A 9,637-nucleotide genomic window follows, 5' to 3' on the forward strand; every position below is an offset into this window, starting at 1 on the left:
TTTTCACTCGCATTCACGTTATCAAACGTGTTTTATTATTATAATTCGTATTAGTTGTAAATCACGTGATTAGCTAGCCAATCACAAGAATTAGAGAGCCAATTTCAGTTCTCCACTCTGCTACAATAATGGGCATAACTATAACTGCGATGTCACCGGCTAATTTTGCTGTTGCAATGCATTTGAAAAGACGCGTAATTACATCGGAACGTGAAAATGTCGACGCCTTTTTGCGTGTTTTGTGGTAAAAAAAGGAGTGATTTGAAAGACTTTGTATCGAAAATTTTAGATAAATGTACCGATATTCTTTTGATACGAAAGAGTAGAAATTTACATTAAACTAACGTAATTTTGCCTAAAGGACTGAATAATTATCAAAAATATCACTCGAAATTATTCGAATTTTACTGCGGTGCCAAAGAAATACAAGATTTCTTCTGTTGAACCCACAGCTAGTACGCCATCGACATCTACAGAAATGTAAGTACATAATCATTTTGTAACTATAAACACAGCACGATGAAACTTATATATCTGCTGTGATATAACAGAAAGTGTTTACAAATTTGAATTACTGTCTAAAGTACGAATAAATAAATATATATATATATATATATATAATATATGTGTGTGTGTGTGTGAATTCGTATTTTAAAATAAATTTTGAATCTTATTCAATTAATTATTATTCTTATTCTATTAATTATTATTTTTTTAACCATATAAGTATTATTTCAAAATTTAAATATTTATAAGAGTACTTGCATTCATATATTAAAGAAATATTTTGTATAATTTTTAATTATTGAATAAAACGTTCTCAGAATAAAATAAAATTATTATTAATTTTCTCATCGAGAAGAGCATTATATTATAATTTAATATTCAAACGTGTAATGTATTTTAAATGCTTTTCAAAGAGAATCCAGATGCAGATTCTTCTCTCGATTCACCTCTTGCTACTGATGAATTCCCATCTCGGAAAACTAATGAAGATGAATCGACAAATGCAGATCCTGCTGAGAAGGAGAATGCAGAGAGAGATGAGAATAATTTTCATGATTCCGAATTAAGGAGTGATACTAAGGAAGTACGAGAACAATTATCTGGAGCAGCACATGGATCAATGGTAAATAAAATATGCGTGATTTGTTGTAAAGAACGTAAGTTCTATAAAGGACATTGGCAACCTTCGCATGCTTTGAGTTCACAGAATGCGATCGAAAAATTTAAAATAATTGCCACTGAAATGGAAGATAAAGGTCTTCTTGAAAAATTAAGCAATACTGCTTCAGAAGATTGCTTATACTTTTACCATAATATTTGTAAAAACAATTATAAACATCGACTAGATTCGCAAAAAGTGTCAAATCAAGAAGAGAAAGATTGGCATAAAAAACGATATATTAATAAAATTGCTTTAGAAGAAGTTTGTAAATTTGTAAAAGATAATATTATTACTAAAAAAATTACTTTTTTCTGAGTTTATTAGAAAACTTTGTACAAAGATAGTTTAGGCAAACTTACAGAATCGCTATGTCAAGGCACACTACCTGACAGATTTCGTTCACATTTAGAGGAGAAATTATTAAAGCAATTTCCTATGGAAATAAGTATTGTTACGTTACAGAAGAAAAAAATTATTAAACCATACACTGGTGTTCTTTTTCAAAATGATGTAACTGCCCTACAGGAAGAAGATATTTTACAGAAAGCGGCTATTATGATTAGAAAAATATGTTATAAAATTGAATGTAAAAAATTGCCAGACCAATTAACGAGCACAAATTTGATAAAAGGAGAATGCAAAATCCCAAATTCAATTAAAAATTTTTTTAATACAATATTTTGTGGGCCTAATTATCACAGGAAACATAGTATTAAGACTGAAAGACTTAACGAATCTTTATCAGCAGATTTGATTTATGCAGTAACAAATGGAAAAGTAAGGCCATCGAAACAAATTGCTCTAGACATGACAGTGAAAAGCTTAAGGCGATGCTAAAGCCCCCCTGTTTTACCACATTCCTATTCGGTGGGATTTCTCCGTATTGGATGTACGGATTGCAAAAGTATTATTACTTAAATTATAGTACGCACACAGAGGATGTTTGCTACACTGGATTTTATGAGAAAATCGAAAAAAAATTACAAAATTTACTTATTTTTGGCTCGCACAGCTGTCACCTCGGATATATATTTGCTTGATATAAGAGTTTTAGAGTCCATATCTTGAAAATAAGCGGGCAGCAAACATCACATTATTGAAACAAACGATACCGAATTTGTAGACCTAAGATTGAAAGTCTAGAAAAGATATATTCCCACCGAATAGGAAATACGTGTATACAGATGCTTTGCGGAGACTGGGACTGTCAACAGAGCCGAAATTCCGTGTAGTAGTAGTTGCGCGGTCTTGCGATAGATGGTGCTGGCATATGTTAGATAAGAACAGATGTATGCGTTTGAGTAAGACAGAATGATATATATTATATAATATAATGTAAAAACTAAATCAAAGATGTCGCCACTATTATCGAAATTGGAATTAAAAAAGTCTGTACTATCGACCTTGATTAAGTTGGGTAATTGGTTTAGCATCCCGTTAAGGGGATCCTAAAGACGTCTGTATTACCGACTAAACACGTATAATTTTTGTATAACGAATACTATTTTTCTCTTTCACGGATTCGAAAATCCTTTTCCAGGATTAAAGTATACGCATTAATACATGTTTGTGAAGTGGAGTCTACGCTGAGAATGATAAAAAATTTCGAAATAGATATATTTTTTACCATTTCTTAGTGTAACATGGCGTCTCAGCTGTCAAATCGTGACATTTGCTTGATATGAAAGCTTTGCAACCCGAACGTACGAAATAATAGTTCCCAAACACGTAATTTGGAGGTGATCCTGATTGACCACGGCTCGATTGGACACCACCAATCACAGCGACCGATGCTTAGGAGCTTTGTAGTCTCAAGCGCGGTGAGTGGCTCGTGTCCAATTGAGCCGTGTCCAACTGGGTGTCACCCCGTAATTTTCACGAACATACAACGTCGAGTTCTTAGAATTAGATTTAGACCCTTTATCGCGACGAATTCGTTGTACGAAAATTGACACGTATGTGTGACTGCGTGTATCATAGGCTGCGTGAGAAATTGCTGTGGTAGTATAAAAATACATGTCGATGTGCGGCGCGCGGCGCGACATTTAGTGATTTCGTCGGAGTTCGAGCTTTGCTTTAGGATCCCCTTAGGGGATGCTGGAGGGACCCAATTATCGACATTGCAGTTTGATCAAAATCTCCGAATTGACTAAATGGAATAAAAAATCCTTTTACAGGATTAAAGTAAACGCAAAATCCTGACGTGGTGCAGTGTATTTCATACTAAAATAAAAAAAAGTTTAAAAAATTTTTTACCTTTTTTCGATTTTAGTATAACATCCATTGCACCACATCAAGATTTTGCGTTCACTTTAATCCTGTAAAAGGATTTTTTATTCCATTTAGTCAATTCGGAGATTTTGATCAAATTGCAATGTCGATAATTGGGTCCCTCCAGCATCACCTTAACTAATAGCAAAAAAAATTGTAAATATTTTGAATAGGTATGGCCATTGTTGTAGTTACACAGTATTAGAAGAACTAGAAACGGAAGCAACGTACTCTTCAACTAATCAGTCAGATATTTGTCCAGAAGATATCTTGCGATCAACTTTTGTACAGGCTTAGCGTTTAATAATTTTGACAGATTTGTTGATACGCAAAGTGGGAAAGGTATGTTACACGACACAGTTGGCATTATTTTTCAAAATAAATATAATCCAGCAATTGATGGTAGGATTGAAATTAATCCTGATAACTTTCAAGAAGAGCTCTTAACTGAAAAATCTAAGAAACGCAGGCGAGCTTTTGATGAAGTAACATTCGAATTAGAACCTTATGCTAAAAAGCCTAGGTTAATAGAGATATTACAACCGTTGGATCATCCGGGACGCTTTATTGATCCTGATAATTTACAGTTGTTTCAAAAAATTAATTTCACATGGATACTTTCTCATTTATTAAAATTATCTGATACGCCAATTTGGGTGGGATATAATAGTTTAATTTTTGAAGATAAATCCCGTAAGCAAAAAGTTTCTTATTTAACAACAATTAATGATTCGCCAACTAATATTTCAGTCGTTGTAGAAACCATGAAACAGAGCCAAAGAGTGGCAAATGAGTTTGGTGAAATATATATGCAAGTAACGTATGATCTTGCAATTGCAAAAGTGGCTCTTCAAATTCAACTTACTGAAAAACCGCGATTTAATAATTCATACACATAGACATGTTTCACGTAATGATGGCTTATTTCAAAGCTATAGACAAATTTATTAATAATTGTGGAATCAGTACGGTCATTATCAACTCAGATTTATTGGCTAGTGGATTAGTTAATGGTTTTCTTGAAGGTAAACATTTCAATCGATGCAGAAGGTTGCATCCTATAATTTATTTAGCGATTAATATTCTGCATTTTGAAAACTTTGCCGCTTTGAAAAATATTGAGATTACAGATCAAGTAAAAAAATATTTGCAAGATTTGATTAAACATCGATCAGAGAAACCAACTGTGCAAAACCGAGAATTAGAGAATTTATTCGATAAATGATTATAAACAAAAAACACTTCAAGGAGAACATGGGAAAACTCCACAATTTTACTTGATGTATGCTCAACTTATTGAATATTTATTTATATTGAATATGTCCACACACACATCCGGACGGGAGATTTTAAATTATTCAAATTTATTCTACCAAAAATTGCAAATATTTTTTTCATATTCAACCAGCAAAATTACTCACGGTACTTGGTGAAATACCACGATAATCAGATGAAAATTGATGAAACGCATCCTGGTCTGAGAATGCAATTAGAGAAAGGATCATTTGGCATCAAACGAACGGAGAAACCTTTTTCTCGGCAGCTAGTAGATTTGACTCTCGAACAGACTATTAACGCCGATGTTGCTAATAAATTAAACAGGAATCGTAAATAATTCAATATTGGCTAGACAGCGTTGGTGTAAAAGTCATAGTATTCGAAAAACGATTATTATAGTCATGTGATGGATAAAGTAGGTTTAAGAACACGCCAAGATGTAACAGCTGATCTCCAAAAAAGTAGTATTCAAATTAATTCTTCACACCTTAAAAAATTAATAAACAATATACAGCAAAATATTAATCCTTTTGCATCAGATTTGCAAAGAAATCTATTATTTAATATATCAACAGGTCAAGCAGCACAAGAACATGTAGCAGAGTTTTTGCTAAACGTAGAGAAGAATGGCAATAATCAAAGAGAGAACTTTATTAAAGAATGTTCTGAAAGTGAAGAAAGATTCGAAAAAGTTATTAAGAAAAATAAAATTATGAATTTTGCTAGTTCTTTAGTAAAAAAGAAAGTGTCTGTATCTAGAAAAGTCGTTGAAGTTAGTATACGGCGTGATTTATTTGGTCAACTTTTCAGAATTTCTTTACAAAAAACATTGGATATTGACAAAGTTTTATTGTTTCCATTAACATCAGTTCCTTTTTCATTGTGTTACGTTGATGGATCCATATGTAAAACTGATAAGTCAGCTTTATTAAAGATTTTATAGAAAATCAAACAAAATATAATACGGCTCAACAATTTAAAAAAAAAAACAAATTATTATATCAGGGCTACGAGCCAAGGAACAATTTATTAAATATATGTATTTATTCAAACATACGTTTCGACCTCTATCAGGTCATCCTCAGTGTTCACATGAAACATATTAAATGACAACCGTACTGATGTAAATTAAACTATTAACTCTATAAATAACATCTCGCACCTCTGTAACTGACTTATAAAAACCATTTAAACTGTACTTTGCAAGTATGAAAACATATAAACATATCGTAGAAGTGTGATCGATTATTGAAACTATTTACCATATATAAATATAAAAAAACGTTGAAAATTATCGTAATTGTATAGCTAAATTATTAAACGCTATAAATTGTAGATTACAAGTTTAGAAATGCAATGACGAATCACACTTAGAGTCTTTAATCGCCAAATTATTATAATTGCGCAAAATATTACACCATCCTCCATTCCAGTGAGTACTATTAATTATTCATGCAGTATTTAATTGTTTGATTTTTTGTAGAGAATATATGCATTCCATTCATCTATCAATACATGAAAACAACACAAATTTAAATTGGTTAATATTTGCTAAGTCTATTCTCACTCAAAATTTATTATTATCTTATCTTCATTTTGTTATAAATTCCTAAGTAATAACAAGAGATAAAAATGAACTGCATATCTACCTCCATCTAGTATACATATGTACATCGTAGTTATAGAGTAATTGGAACAGCAAGATGCTAATATATGATTCAAATTGCACATGAAAATTCAAACAATTTTTTTCAATGTACGTCAAATATGTAGTTATGTTTTAAAACTTCTGTCTAAAATAAACTTTAAAATTAACTTTGTCAATAATAAAAATTATTTAAACTTCAGATTCGAAACTTTTGTCTGTGTGTCACCACTGAGTTTTCAAATTTAACTGACAAATGTATTAAGTATTATTCTGTTGGGAGTGAATTAGGAAGGGGAAAGGCCCATAGAAAGAGGAATAGAACGATCCAAGAATCAAACAAAGAGAAACCTATGACGGAGAGAGACATTGCAAAATATTATGATACGATTCCGGAAGAGACTCTGTATCTGTTTGTCTGTTTATACTAACTTTTTATCTTTTTATGTGTATCATCTCCAATATCAACTTTTTATTATATATTACCTCGGAATGCAAGAGATCCGGGTTCGACTCCCGGCCGAGGTAATATATATTTTTCGCAATAAGAATTAATTATTTACAGATTTTAATATGTCATTCAAATTATTAAGATCCTTTCGAAGATGCGAATAAGCATCAAAAATTTGTTAAATTGCCAGTCAATTTAACTCGTAATATTACTGCGGTAGTTTAATAGAGTTAGCGTTTTCAAGACCAAAAAATTATTTCGCGCGTTTCTGAGGACTACATACGTATTATATAAATTCACATAAGAATCATACAAGCATTAAGATCCAACTAGACCGTTTAAGGCTTTGATTTCTATAGTTTATGTTATCATGTAAATGGTTCTATAATATATTATATCATCCACAAAATGTTGATGTAGTCATTTTCGATGGTTTCTTTTTACTTCACTTAATGAGAGATATTCCACTAAATTTTGGTGGCGTTTCACAAAAATTCCTAAAAATGTGTGTCTTGACTAATGCTCATACTGTCATTATTAATTTCGATCAGTATTTTTCACCATCAATTAAAGATAATGGGCATTCATTACGAGGTACGACAGAAGATTATGTATTCCTCATCAAAGGATCTGATCAAAGATGCCCAGTAAATTTTAATGTAGAATTGAAAAACGTTAATTTTAAGAAAGCGCTTGTCAATTTTTTTATTACTAGGAGAATAGCTATATGACTCCTTTTATTGGTAATAAAACCATATATTTAAATTTTGATTACTGTTATAAGTATGAAGTGCACGATGGAAAAGTCAATAAGACACTTAATGATAATTTATCTTGCCCAGATCACGAAGAAGCTGACACGAAAATAATTTATAATGTCTGCAAAATTGATTTCGATGTTAATGTAGTCATATGATGTTCAGATACGGATATTTTCGTAATAATGCTAGACAACATGTGTTTTCTAAAAAAAAATTGTAATTGGATGCATGTTGGCGTCGGACATGCTCAGAGATATATCAATATTTCGAAATTACATGAAACTTTAAGAGAAAAATTATGCAATGTTCTGCCTGCATTTCATGCTTTAACAGGATGCGACTTTAATCCATCTTTTAACCGTAAAGGAAAGAGGCATCCATTAACATTGTTCGAAAATTCAGAAAAAATATACAGATGCTTGCAAGAAAATTAGCGATATAAAAAATTGTAATACTGAAGAAGTTTATGCCATATTAGAAGAATTTGTATCGTATTTACGGTTTGAAGACATGTAATCACTTAAATGAAGCACGAGTACTTGTATTCATGAAAACTTATAAATTTAGTGATAATGACGCAATCATTCGCTCCAAAACGAAGAATATTGATGGATCTACATTATCGCCCTGTAAGTCAGAATTGCTACATCTAAAGCGCACTTCTTATATCGCAAATCTCTGGAGAAACGCACATCTTTCGCAGCCAACAGAATTTTCGTCACTTGATTATGGTTGGGAGAAATCTGATGGAAAATACATTTTCAAGGTTTGATGGAGATCAATCGCCTTGATCAGTAGATGAAATAAGTATAGAGTCTGATGCGGAAAAAAATTAAGGTAATAAATTGTAATGAATATTTCATTCTTTCTATTAAATTGCAAAATTATAAATTTTAATTTCATTACTTTTTATGCACGAACAAAAAATCCATAAAATAGATATTTCCGAAAAAATATTTTATATACATATACATACATATCAATAAAATGCGTACTTTATGATTTTTTAATCTTTTTTTTTCTGTTTATAGATGAAACAGTTACGCGAGAAGAGCAAGCTTCAGACGACGATGAAGACAACGACAATGACCGCGTTTCAGACGATGATATCGACGATGAAATGGATGAATGCGACACTGATACCTCATCGATTTTGTCCCTAGATGATTGAGCAACTTTCAATTAATAAAATACGATTTTTAATAAAATTGTGTGATGAAAATATTTTTTTCTCGTGGACTTTTCTTACAAATTTCAATAAGAATTGATTCTATTTTAATCACATTAAACATTTTAAGGTATTTACCCATATATGCAGGTACTTTCTTATTCAACACTAGATATTATAGGATACGCAACATTCTTTGTATGTTATTAACTTACATTTCAATTACTCATATTTTTAGCTATTTTAATAATAATCTTAAAGTTCTTATTTGAATATTTTTAGTAATCTTACCATTTACTCAGCGCTACGTATCTGCACGTGTGAGTTTATATTTTCCTATTTTAATTACTTAATTTGTTTAACCGGTACACATCACGATGACCGTATTTCCATTTTATTTATAAGTACATACCAATCTCATCAGGCGTTCAATTTTAAATACTTCTGACTTTGACTAATTTTACGCAACCTACATAATTATTCAATATATTTATATTTTAAGACCGTATATGTGAGAAACACAATCAATATTAGAAATTTAAATGCCTATTACGGTCGGAGCTGGATCTTCGTTGCTTTTTAAATAATTCAACCTTGAATTACTAATATATACTATACATGTACTTGCATATACCATATTGTAGTCTTTTTCTAACTGCGCGCCGAATTGTTTTTCCGGACTAAATAAACGCAATTAAAACTACTCTGGTAATCGCGAATTAAATTGACAAGCAATTTAATAATTTAATGCTACCATCAAGCATCATATATTATAAAGATGTTAATATATAAAAACTGTGTTAATAAATTTATTGCGAAAAATATTACCTCGGCCGGGACTTGAACCCGGATCTCTTGTAAACCGTACGAGCGTCCTGAGCCATTAGACTACCCA

The sequence above is a fragment of the Trachymyrmex cornetzi genome, unplaced genomic scaffold (genome assembly GCF_001594075.2).
Source record: "Trachymyrmex cornetzi isolate Tcor2-1 unplaced genomic scaffold, Tcor1.1 scaffold453, whole genome shotgun sequence".
Classification (NCBI taxonomy): domain Eukaryota; kingdom Metazoa; phylum Arthropoda; class Insecta; order Hymenoptera; family Formicidae; genus Trachymyrmex; species Trachymyrmex cornetzi.